The sequence below is a fragment of the Wolffia australiana genome, chromosome 9 (genome assembly GCF_029677425.1).
Source record: "Wolffia australiana isolate 7733 chromosome 9, ASM2967742v1".
Taxonomy (NCBI): Eukaryota; Viridiplantae; Streptophyta; class Magnoliopsida; order Alismatales; family Araceae; genus Wolffia; species Wolffia australiana.
In genome coordinates this window covers 12,230,749-12,244,420 of record NC_135843.1, presented here as the reverse complement: position 1 = coordinate 12,244,420, position 13,672 = coordinate 12,230,749, and positions in this window count along the sequence as shown.

The following is a 13,672-nucleotide window of genomic DNA, read 5'->3' as shown; positions in this document are numbered from 1 at the left end:
ACCCTGGTGTGCTTTATATTCCATATGTAGTGCTGATCAATCTCAATGAGCTTGGTTCATTGGTGGAATGTGAGATTTGTAGAGCTCATTTACCCAGTTGATAAGGTTATTATATCCCAAGAAAGTAATAGAACGTACCAAGGTCATGTGAGATGAAATATTATTAAAGATACACCATGGTAGACACTTTACTTATTCATGATTCCCTGTAACAAGGACATCATCGACATAGACTACAGAAAATCATTATTCTGCCAGATGTGCTTTTGGTCTTTATGGTAGGATATGTGGTGTGGGTCTTGAACCCAAATGTAGTGATATGATTGTTAAAATTTTCAAGTCAGGCTGGAGGGCTTTGCTTTACACCACATAGAACACGACAATGTAAGCAGACCCAAGAAGACTCCCCTTGAACAACCTACGCGAGAGATTTCTCCATAAAAACCTACTTGTGCTGATCACCATAGAGAAACATATTAGATATGTCCAGTTGATATAGACACCAATTACGATAGACTTCCAGCGAGAGAGGCACACATATGGAGTTTAGCTAAACCATAGGAGAGAAGGTCTCTGTCTACTCTATGTCATAGGTTTGAGTAAAGCCACAAGCAACAAAGAGACCCTCGCAATGAGCAATAGAACCATCAGGATATACATTAAGGTTTAGACCCCACTTTCACATCACCATAGTGGCATCATCAAGACAAGGAATATGAGTCCAATCACCCACGTTTGCGTAGCACAAATTTCCAAATCAATCGTGACTTTCCATGGAGAGACCTATAGTGCTTCAATGTGTGTTTATGGGATCAACTTGATGGGCTCACCAAGAGCAATGGTGTAGAAAGTGGGTTGTATATTTTCATAGGATACTCAATGAACATGGGATGGTGAGGGCAGGTGCATGTAGCTTTCAGTAAAGCAAGTGGAAGAAGAAGGTCACCAACTTGTGGGGTGGAGGAGGATACTGGTGATGGGGGAGTTGCTTTTAAAGTTGAGACATCGTACGATGATATGAGGGGGAGGATGTTGATGATGGATGTTTAGGCGGAGTTAGACAAGGTGTCGGATCAGGTATAATGACAAGCAGAGGGAACCTGTGGGATGGAGACATAACTGCTCGAGAAGTCATAGAGGAGGAAAGGAAATTGGGATGACTTATAATGGGGAGTGTTACACTCAATACAACCAGAATTAAAGGGGTTTTCTATAGGAAAGCCCAAATAAAAAAACTCAAAATATATTTGTCATCAAAGGTTACATCAGCTGAGGTTATATATTGATGAGAATCATTAAAGTACACCTGTTCTAAGTATGTTCTTACACACACATTATTGGTTTAATTCAATGAAATTGTCATTTGAATAAATAAATATATGTGTTATCATGCTTAAGAGGAGTAAATCTATTTTTAGATTCACACTATAATTTTTGTGGATTTGATCAAAATTTTGAGAATTTCCCAACATTGTATCCTTAAGAACTTAATTTATGATTCAGAATATATTGTTAAAGATGTTTTGAACTTATATTCAGAGGGATATGAATTTTCTAAGTCAATACATATATTTAATATATATTTATGACTTAGTTTTTATTTTATAAGAATTCATTAATCTATTTTTCAGCTTTAACTGCACAGGGTGTGTTTCACCATTCACTTCATCGAATGGCAACGAATCACACACTTCTGCAATGATTAGCTGTGCTAATCATTGCAAAAAGGTGCAATTATGGCCTCGCCTATCCTGATGCCATTATGCACCAATCATTAGCCAATACACTCACACATTTTTTCTGGAGGCGATGTGGACCAATGAGAAAAATAAATGATTTAAATCACAATAAATGTGATCAAAGAATAGAGGAGAAAATAATTTAGAAAAGAGGAAAAAGGAAGTGAACCATTGTGGTGATACATGTGACCCACACGTGTACCCCCAGATTTGAGTAAAAAGCAGAAAGGCACTGGCGGTGCACGTAGAAACATATGTGGTGTCAGATAATGATCAAGGAATAGTCTCTTTTAAGCGCTTCATCACTAAAAAAGAGAGAAAAGAGAGAATTCTCTAACGTGGCGTGTGGTGACGCAATGCCCCATCACACAATAACACTATTGATTAAAAAGCTACTTTTGTCATTTTTGAAAACTCCAGGTACACATGGTGACTTTGAAGCGTGCGAACACGAAAGAAGAGGCAATCAAAATCATTGAAAATATTTGATGAAGAGGAGAGAGAAAAAATGAAGGGCTAGGTTTGCTCTAATTCAAACCGCAAAAATTGACAATCTACAGGTCCGATTGAGCTTAAATTTTCAAGGTTGCATCATCTTCCCGTTCCTGTTTCCATTCCTACCTCTAGTCTATAAATAGAGGCCTGGATCACTGTGAAATTCCAACTCATGTGGGCTGATTGAAAGATAGTGAGTTTTGGAGATCTATCAAGTTTGTTCTTTGTGCCTTTGGTGTGTGGGAAGAAGCATTAGAGAAGAGGGGTAGCTTACCTGCACTCGCAAATGAGCGTGATCATGGTGGATCTATAGTAAGTATCTTAGCCTTTCATTGCTCTTTTCTGATATCATCAATAGCATACTTTGATTCCACGATCATGTCTCATCATCACACCAACACCATACATCTTCAAAATCACATTGATGCAGGAGAACTAGAGGAACGGGTGCAGACGACTGAGGAGACGGGAAGGATGATGAAAGATGGTGGATGCTGGTATGGTTTAGGAATGTAGGGATAAGACAGACCATAAATCCACACGATCGGCTTTGAAAACTTAAATACGATGAAATAATAGTGGTGTAGCCCCTTTCCTCGTCGAGGGCGGGAGTATTGTCTTCAACCACCGCGACGATGCCTAAGCACCAAAATCAATACTTTTGAATTCAAGTTCGCGAACGAAAGACCTAATCCACTAGGCATTGAAACTCCAAGAAATTCAAAGCAAATCAGACGATAGTGGAAGAATTCCCGTGGAATACTGGACGAAGAACACATGACACCAAAGAGTTCAGGCATACCTCGGCACCGGAGTGTGTGACGAGGCTGCGGGGAATTCTGGTCGTAACGTGGCTTGGTGATCCGGGTGTTGTATGACCCCACTTGGATGATAAAGCTTGGCGTTCTGGGCGTTGAGCGGCCCTAGCGATGGGCGTGGTGGATGAGCAATAGATGTAGACAGACGAGCGGAGCTAGTGCAGGAGCAGTAAGACTGTCGGTGCGGCATCGCTTGCGCGGGGCTGCCTTGGTGGGGCGGCCGGCGCTTGGGCGCCAAGCGCAGGCTGCCGTGGCGGGGCGATCGGCGCTTGGGATGCTAGGCGCTAGTGGCCTTGGTGGGGCGGGCGGCGATTGGGCGCCTGGCGCGGGCTGCCTTGGGGGGCGGCCGGCGCTTGGGCGACTGGCGCGGGCTGCCTTGGGGGGCGGCCGGCGCTTGGGCGCCTGGCGCGGGCTGCCTTGGGGGGCGGCCGGTGTTTGGGCGCCTGGCGCGGGCTGCCTTGGGGGGTGGCCGACGCTTGGGCGCCTGGCACTGGCTGCCTTGGGGGGCGGCTGGCGCTTGGGCACCTGGCGCAGATTGCCTTGGCGGGGCAACCGGTGCTTGGGCGCTTGGGCGCCTAGCACGGGCTGCCTCGGTGGGGCGGCCGGCGCTTGGCCACCTGGCGTGGGATGCCTTGGCGGGGGTAGCCGATGCTTGGGCGCCTAGCGCAGGCAGCCCTGGCGGGCGGCCGGCGCTGGGATGCAAGGCGTAGGTGGCCCTGGCGGGGGGCCGACGCTGGGGCCCTAACGCGGGCAACCTTGGTGGGATGGCATGGCGTTAGGGTGCTTAGCACTGGCACTGGAACGCTGGGCGTTCAGGTAGAGAGAAGAGAGAGAGAAAGAGAAAGAAAGAGAGAGGGAGAGAGGATGGCGGCCGGCGACGCGTGGCAACGACGACGACGGCGGCGGCAATCTAGGGAAGAAGGGCTAGGGCAAGTCCTCAAGAAGAGAAAACTCAATTCTTGATTTTAACTTTGCCAAGTGGTTCTTACAACATTGGCCTTCATGCAGACTGTGGAGGAAAGAGAAAATACGGGAATGACGTAAAAATAAAATGTGGGCGACGTGTAATCATGTCACGTCAAAAGGCAGTTCTGGATCTATCGTTGACGATGTGTCATGATGCGGGACGTCTCGGGAGGCGGTGGTGGCACGTCGAAGTCAGGCGGTTATTTAGTTGATGTTGATGACGAGTCCGCATGCCCGGCGTGTCGGATGACGTAGGTGGCGCTCCGATGTTGGTGCGTTGACGTCGTCGCCACCACACATCATACCATCATCATATTGTTAGCTTACTCACTAGTTATCGTATTTGACTCGGTCTCTACCCTACTCATGTCACACCTCGCGTCATCATTATTTTGTTCTCGCATTCACTTGCTTGTCTCAAACTTGATTTATCGCTGTCTATTAACTACACTCCTCAACTTGATATCACTATCTCGTCTTGTATTTTCTCATCAGTTGACTTCATGGTGAGAATTATCTCTTCTCACCTCGATAATCATCATATTGAGAATATTAAATCCATAATCATTTTCCCTTGCGGAGATGATCCATAGACATCACTAGCTAAGAATTACCAAGTAAAAGTTTATATTTTTGTTCAATAACATCAAACAAATGAAAATTGTATTTTGAGAGTATCAATGCATGAGTTTAATCAAGAATACCCATCACAGGAAAATTTAAGCATCAACAAAGGTAATTAATTTAGATGCCTTGAGCAAGAAGGAATGCATGAGGGGCCAAACGTCTCAATGAACTAGGTCAAAGGGGGGAGGAGGGAGCACCTCACTTGTCGGGTAGAAGGAATAATAGTGTTTTGAAAGTTGGCATGACTTGCATATAAAAATGTAAGGTAAGGTTTGTTTAAAATTTTTTAAAATAGGATGCTCTAAATGATGATGCCATATGCAAAAGATCCAAAGGCTGGTTGAAGGTTCATTTGATATGATTTCAGAGATACCACAACTGTTATCATGCCCTAAACCCATCTTCCCTCAAAAATTCAGACCTACAATTTGAAATGAAATGGAAATAATCTAACGAAGAACTTTAAGGCATGGGTGATGACACTAAAGGAGAGAAGTTGATAAGAAATCTAGGAACATGAGGACATTGCACTAATAAGAGGTAGGAGTAATGTTAGTCATACAAAGGCCTTTTCGTTTGACATTATCAGCATCTGGCAATAATCATGAGTGTGTATGTAAAGGTGGGATGAAGTGAGGAAATAACAAGAGGTGTGCCACTCATATAAGTGGAGGCCTCCGAGTCAATGCTCCCAGGAGATGAGGATACATGTATCATGCATATACCTGTAATGGAGGTGCCATTTAGAGTTAGAAGCAAGGGTATCCTATGGAGACAGATAAGATGAATTGTTCATACTCTATTTCTAAGCTTCATACTACATGGGCATCATATGGATGTGAATCATATGAGAGGGCTATGAAGGTGGCAGATGAGCCACCAAAGTGGAAGATGTTGAGGATTCTATAATAGTAGCTCTTGAGACAAGAACCTGAGCACATTATAGTTTCTAGAACTCTTTGCAATATTTGTTTGATTGACTACTGGATTTCTCACAATAAGAGCACATAGGGAAGGAGTTATGTCGTTCCCTTTGCTTACTTGATCACTGATAACATGATAAATGCACATATATATGTGTATACATTTTAGATTTTTTTGGTATTATTAATTTAAAATTTATCATGCTACCATTTGAAATAACCAAATATTTATGCATTAGCTAGAAATTCTAACTTTTTCACATTACGGTTATTTTTCAATAACTTCATTGACTTCAATGAAGTCAAGCAGTTTGATTACTGATGTGTATTTTATAGTTTCAAATGTGCAGAAATTTACAGGAATTAGAAGATACAATTCTTAGGAAATTGGAAAAATTTTGGGACCTTAGTGGATATCAAAATGGGCTGAAATGATGAAACGGTGTTGTGGGATTTTAGAAGAGAAATCAGAGGGGCATGGGCCATGACGTGACCTACATATTGGGCCTTAAAACACCTTACAAAATAAAAAATCTGGAAATTACAAGGCAAATCTCTCAACCAATGGAGAAAAAGAGGCAAAATAGAAAGAAAAGAGAATAGAAAATGCCCAAAGGGTTATTTTTGTAATTCTTAAAATGCATAAATAGTCTTTTCCCCCCTCATTTCCCCTCATTTTGGACGTGCTCTAGCAATGGCTGACCATCAGGACAAGGCATATTTCAGAACCCAAGTTGGTCAACCTGCTTAATGTAAGTTTGTTGAAGTTTTCATTCAGTCTCGTTTCTTGTTTGCATTGAAAAAATGCCTGATCCTGGAAAAATATAAGTATCCATACTTGAAAGGAATTATTGAGGGCTCAACAGACTTGCATTGAGGTTTTACAAACCTAGATTTTCATTTTCACATCATCATCCATCCATTTACCCTTAAAATCCATCATTTTCTCACTCTAAATGTTTGTTTTGAATTCCATAATTGTAGGCAAAAAAATCGCATTACACACGACTTAGCCAAATCGGCTAAGTCCTGCCTTAATTGGGGTAATCCAATTAGGTCGACCCAATAGGGTGCCTTAATTGGGCTGACCCAATGGGCCACATCTGGCCCGTCAACCCAATCCGAACCGACCCAAAGGCCTGCCACCACTCTGCCATCGCACCGCTGCTGGCGGCAATCAACAGGAAATGTATTTCCCTTATTTTGTGCATTTTAAAACCATAAAAAATAAGGAAAAATCAGGAGAAATTATTTTCTACACTTTAAAATTCCAAAAAATAGAAAATTCCCTAAAATTAATATGAAAAATTTTCAGTGATTTGAACATCTAAAAAGAATCTAAAAAATATATTTAACTCTTTTTAAATATTTTTAGTAGTTTTTGGTGTTAATTAAATTCCAGAAAATTCAAAAAATATTTATTTTCTATTTTTAATGTTAATGAAAATTATGAAAATTAGTCTAAAATACTTTGAGTCTTTTTCTTTGAATTTTGGCTTTAATTTATATCATAGGAAATTATATAAATTGATTAAAAATCCATAAAAATCTCAGAAATTGTATTTCTCATTTTTAAACTTGTTTACTTCAATCCAAGCTTGAGAAAAATTCTGAAATTGAATTTCTGTCTTCTGTGGATCAACCCCGTACGTGCCTTATATTTACTATAGAGTATTTAGGTGGAAAATTTTTATTAATATTGTTGGTTAATTCTGAATCAAAACAACGACATAAAACCCCTAAAGTTGGACTTATCGATCACCATCAGTTTTTGGGCCACAACCTCCATCACTTATACAAGTGCCTGAGGTGACAAGGGCAATTGTGGTGGGTGACCCCACCATCATAGTGTGAGATGAAGACATACTGGAGTGGCGTGTGTCAATTAAAAGAACAGCTAAGACAAATGATGGGGGATCAGGAATGGGATCACCACACATTGCTAGGCCATGATGTTGAGAGGATATTGCCGGATGACATCATAGTACTCCTGGCTATATCACTAGAGAGTCCAAAGATTGTTGGTAGGTGGCCAGTAGGTGGAAATCTCTTGGATGATGGCTTGAAGGCAAACAAAATGGGCCTGAAGACAGGGTTGCTTATAGATCACCTTGCTTGTAGTTGAGGAGAGGATCCAAGAGTTCCTTAGTTTAATAGTTATTGGTATTCTTTGCGTTCATGGTCTCCATAGTAAGAGTTTTCAATCTGGTTTGTAATGAACAAAACGTTATGAGATCAACTGTGTGATATAGTGGAGTATCCATTGATTACGATCAAGTCCAGCAGAAAAATTTGAAGTTCAAGGTCCAGGAGGCATAATTATGGATGCTAAACATAGATGTCAGTCATGTAAGTTGTGTAGCAATATGATGATGAGGTGAAATAATAGTCGATGGAAAAGGTACATCGACCAGAAGTGTAGTAGATGGAGCTCCATGAAGAGAAGATGGCCCACTAAGTGAATATGAATTATCATGAAGTGGATCTCTCTTTTCATATTTAGCATATATAGTCTAGATAGAGAATTTTGAGATAATGACAAGCACCTTGTGGTAACCCCCTGAGGGCACTTTACACTACTACTACATGTGAGAGGAATCGGAGTGATCTTTCTAGTTCTATACAGAACTTGTACAGAGAGGCATTCATAATGTGTGCGCACCTTCTCTTATCTCAAGTTATTACATTCTTCTTCTGAATAAAAATAATAATTCTTCAATGCCAGCCACCGTTGATTTCTAGAGGCTGCCCACTTTCTATCAACACATTGTCCTTGGAATTATAGTAAAAATCTCCCCTCTGTTTTTTTTAGCAGCTTATCCTGTGGTTTGAGACAATACCCATATACCACATGAGGCAAGACATATGGTAGTTGAACATGGTCATGTTAAGGAAAGTGCATGGTAAGTATTTGAGGATGTTGACAATTATGCAATGGCACTTGATGGCATATGCCCACGTAGGGGGAGGATGATTAGAAGCACAGGAAGGCCTACGATGGCACACTGGTGGATGCACAGGGGTAATCATAACGGCAAGCAAGAGGGCATGCGATGACACATATAAGGGTGGACAACAAAGTGTTGGAGAGTTGCAGCAATGCGTTGGAGGGCGCACAACAGATGTGCTCCAGACCACACAAGAGGGTGTGTAGTTAGTTTTGGATTTAGGACCTTGACATGCAAGAAAGACTCAAAACGATTCACATTAAAAGACTTTAATGGAATAAAAAATACATCAACAAAAAATGAAATGAGTCACCTTTGCATAGATTGCATCTGTGATTCCTTTGATCCTCAAACAAGTTGTGCAGAGTTCCTCATGTGTGTATCCGCGATAATTATCCACACAATTATTGGCACATTGAATTTTTTCCTTCGCCTTGATTATAGAGATAAAGGAAATATAACATAAATTTGATAGAGAAAAGGAAAGATGTAGAAGTCATGGAAATTGACTATCAAATGATGGATTTTGAAGTCTTGACTATGTGTATGATGAAATTCTTGATGGTATTAATCCTTGATCTTGTATGATCATAAATATGACAATAAAAAAAGAGTAAAAAAAATTACCGATAAATTTACAATTAGTGGTGATACATGAATGTTTAAGTTTATATAAAAATTCAAATTATTGCGTTCGATAAACATTTCATCCTCAAGGTAATATTGCAAATCAAGTTGTTGTGAGATTCCACAGTTCATGATTCAAAATACTGTTCACCAGTCACTAGAGACATTTTCATAGACTTTATCTTCTACTTTCCCATTGAAATCACCTTGTCACAAACATAAGCCTGAAATCACATGCACCATACTTCAATTATTTTGTTTTACACTAGCAAACTCGTCTAAATCTGTCTACTAAGATAAATTCACTTCACAACATTTTATGGCTGGGCCTTGAAACTGTCAGTAGGAACCCGAAATAAATGGCTAATCTATAAATCTTCAAATAAAACATCTCACAAAATTTAAGGCTTCAATATTAAAACAATACAAGTTCAGTAAATACTAAAATGACTGAATCACCCATAAGAATTTATTTGTGTTGGCAAATAAAATCCAAATCTCATCAATATATATATATATATTATAATTTAATATGTATTGACATCCCTCTATTTGATACTCCTCTAAAAATGTGGTTCAACAATAAATTTTTTTTTTTGCATCATCAATTATAAATCCAATTTAGTTCAAAAAAAATCTTGAAATTGGCAAGAACCACCATCACAGACGAGCTCAAATCCAATCTGTAGATATGAAAAACTTTCAGGTAATTTTTCTTCCAAAAACTAGGCCAAATCTATGGAGTTTTGATATAAAATATCAAAAAAGAATAGAAGAAAGTATTTTTGGAGATTTGCTTCCAATCCTCTAAACATAAAAGAACAGTTCAGAAATCAGGTGTAATCAAAACTGTGAAGTAATTCTTGAATTCCACATCCATTTTTCTTCCATTTATTCACAACTATTTTTATTTAACCTAATATCAATCCAATTTGCGCAAATACTGGTTTCCAATTTAGTCAAATAAAAGTTCATTTTGAAGAACTGTGTTTTGCCAACTTCAAGAGCGATTCCACTTTCTTATTTAATAAAAAAATAAAACTTGAAGGATTAGTGAGGCTTTAAAATTCACCTCTCATAAAGATTAATCTGATCATATTATATGAGATCATATCACTTTAACTTCCATCATTTAATGAAAATTTTGATCAATGTTTACACATTGTGTGGTGAACTTTTCATTACTCCATAGTTTAAGAGCTTTATAATAGTTTGAAGTTATGGAGGTCTATTATCCTTGTTCCATGTATTTCATATATCATAAGTCTCATCCGGAATAAAAATTGTTGCTTTTTGGAACTTCATCTAATTAATTCATTAATACATAACATATGGTGGCGACGACGCCAATGTATCGACACCGGACGCGTCACCACCGTCATCTGAAGTCAACACGACTGCTAAAGACATGCCGCCATCGTCAACGGATCAAGTCAACATGCCAGCATCAGGCACGTCTCCACCCACGCATGCCCCTTCATGCGTCCTAACACGTCGCAAAAGGCAGATCCAGAACTGCCCCCTAACGTGACACGAAACCACGTCGCTCGTCACGTCGCTCATCTTTATTTTTAATTATTTTAACTATATTTTCTCTTTCCTCCAAGGCCTATATGTATAAGCCAATGTTTCAAGAAACAGTTAGGCAAGTCATATTTCAAGAATCGAGTTTTCTTTTAACTCTTCTTGGAGGACTTGCCCTAGCCTCCCTATCCCTCCATCTTCTAGTTCGTCGCCGTCGCTGCCATCATCACCGCCACGTCCCGCCAGCCGCCGCCTCTGTCTCTCCTTCTCCTCCCCTTCTCCCTTCTTCCTTCTTCGTTCTCCCTTCTTCCTTCTTCCTTCTTCCTTCTCCTTCTCTTTCTCGCCCTATCTCTTCTCTCGTCCAGATCGTCCATCGTCCAGCCCCAGGCCGCCTCACACCCGCGCGCAAGGCCGCCCAGCACTTAGGCGCTGGGCAACCCCACGCCCAGGCGCCAGGCCGCCCTGCGCCACGGCGCAAGGCAATCCCGCGCCTAGGCGCTAGGCCGCTCCGCGCTCGCGCGCGAGGCCACCCTGTGCCAAGGCGCAAGGCGACCCTCACCCAGGCACCAGGCCATCCTGCGCCCGTGCGTGAGGCCACCCCGTGCCAAGGCGCAAGGCGACCCTCCCCAAGCACCAGGCCATCCTGCGCCAAGGCGCAAGACAACCCTGCGCCCAGGCGCCAGGTCTCCCCGCGCCCGCGTGCAAGGATACCTCGCGCCCAAGGTGCAAGGCAACCCCATGCCCCAGCGCTAGACCGCCCCACGCGTGTGCGCGAGGCCGCCTCACGCTCAGGAGCTAGGGCAATCCCACGCCCAGGCGCCAGGCTGCCCTGCGTCAAGGCGTCGGCGCCTGCGCGCGCCGATCCTGCTAGCAACCGCGTGCGCCAACCATGCCGGTGCCCCTGCACACCAGCCCCGCCCGTGCCCGCGCTCGACTGCTTCCACTCAGCAGCCTCTGTCCGCACTCGTCCGTCACGCTTCTCGCCAGGGCTGCTCAACGCTCGGAACGCCCAGATATTTTGTCCAGTGGACCATACAACACCCGGATCGTCCAGTCACGACTCGATCAGAATTTCTCACAACCTCTTCACGCACCACAGTGCCGAGGTATGCATGAATTCTTTAGTGTCGAAGTGTTCTTCGTCCAGTGTTCCGCGAGAGTTATCCACCGCCAACAGATTTGATTTGATTTGGAGCTTCCCAAAATTCTCTCTTTCGTGAGTTTTCCCCGTGACGTGAATTTGAGTATTGGATTTGGTGCTTTGGCATCGTCGTGGTGGTTGAAGACAGTACTCCCACCCTCGACGAGGAACGGGGCTGCACCACCATCATTTCATCGGTTTTAGGTTTTCGAACTCGACCGTGTGGACTTTGTGGCCTGTTTTATTCCTCCACCCAACCCGTCTAGCATCCTCCACCGTCATTGTCATACCTATCTCCCTAATTGTCTCTCCCCTGATCGTTCTACGTCTTCCACCCCTCGTCGTCGCTCCCGTCTCCCGTAGTTTCCCTCCATCATAATAAGTTATCATAGACTTGAAAATGGCCGAGGACTATTTTCATGATTTCAACTCATTTTTATCACTTTGATGAGTTTCAATGACAAGTATCCAGATTTTTTCATCTAATTTTCCAAGATTTTGAATTCTGGTAAGAGCTAAACCTGATCAGAATTCAACTCTGACTAGACACTGCATCTGATTGGAGCTGGCCAGATGTGTTTCAAACAGTAATCTGGCTTAATTCTTTGAAAATTGGGTCTCACTAATCTAGTAACAAAAATGCCTTCATATGTTATTCCTATTTTATAAATGAATTTTAAAATTATATGAGGTTTCTTAGATTTTTGAAAATAAAACGTAAAAGTATGGTGAAGAACATACTGACATCAACAACCACATAAGAAGGTGAAATTGGAGGCAACTTATATCAAATGGACCATAGTGGGAAACCTGAGGGGAGAAGGGTACCAGACTTGGGATGGGGATGAATGGAGGCACGCAAAGGAATAAACATTAAAGATATGCAAGTAACCTCACAAAAAGCATCATGGTAGTGAACAGAGGCAATGCATTGGTATGGCGAATTTGAATCTCACCGCTTCTACTCAAGGGCGTGCAAAGATAAAGGCCTAGTCCTATTCAGAGGATCACTTAAAGGATGAGTAAATAGTTTTGGGGCCCCTTGCAGAAGAGCTATCAAAAGTTTCAAAACCATCTGAAAGGGAAACAAGTCCAAGAGAATAAGGGGGATCTGAGTTTTCATGCACAATTATCCTTTTTTAAAGATTAGCTGCACTGAAAAGAACACACATTAATTTGCTATGTATCACATTTCAGAGAACCAAGTAGGTGTTAGAAAAGATTTATGTCTGAGTGACCAATCATGGGCCATGGTTCATAAAAAAGGTTTTAGAGAAGTGATATTTTATTGAGCACAACATAAGATGAGAATATTATGTTACCAGACCATTCATGCCTATGCTAAGTCTTCTTCATAAAACAGAACCAAAATTTGACATCGTTTCTCTCCAATGTTAGAAGTATTTTCCAAACAGTGTACGCATGGATGAGTCACCACATGATTCCCTTTTTGTGAATCATTGTGCATAGGGTTAACCACGACAGACAACTTCAAGAAAGTATCTTGGCAATATAAATGATCTATGGGTCACATAGGGGAGGTATATTACACAGTTGCTGATACAGTTTTAGTGGTCTTCTAACTATGCAGGAAGGTTATTGCTATTACTACAGACAATATGATAAAAGCTAAGTTACTTATTACAGCGTCAATCAATGTATTAAGAAACACAAACCATAAAATTTATAGATCGCAACAAATGCCTTTTATTACACATGTTGTCAACCTAATGATCCACTAAAGCCTCAAATCCTTCAGAAACATCTGTCCACTACTCACCCTCACAAGGCAACAAAGCTAATGGAGGGGGAGTTTCAACATGCAGGTACACAATGGCTTGGATATCAAGGTCATTGGAAGATT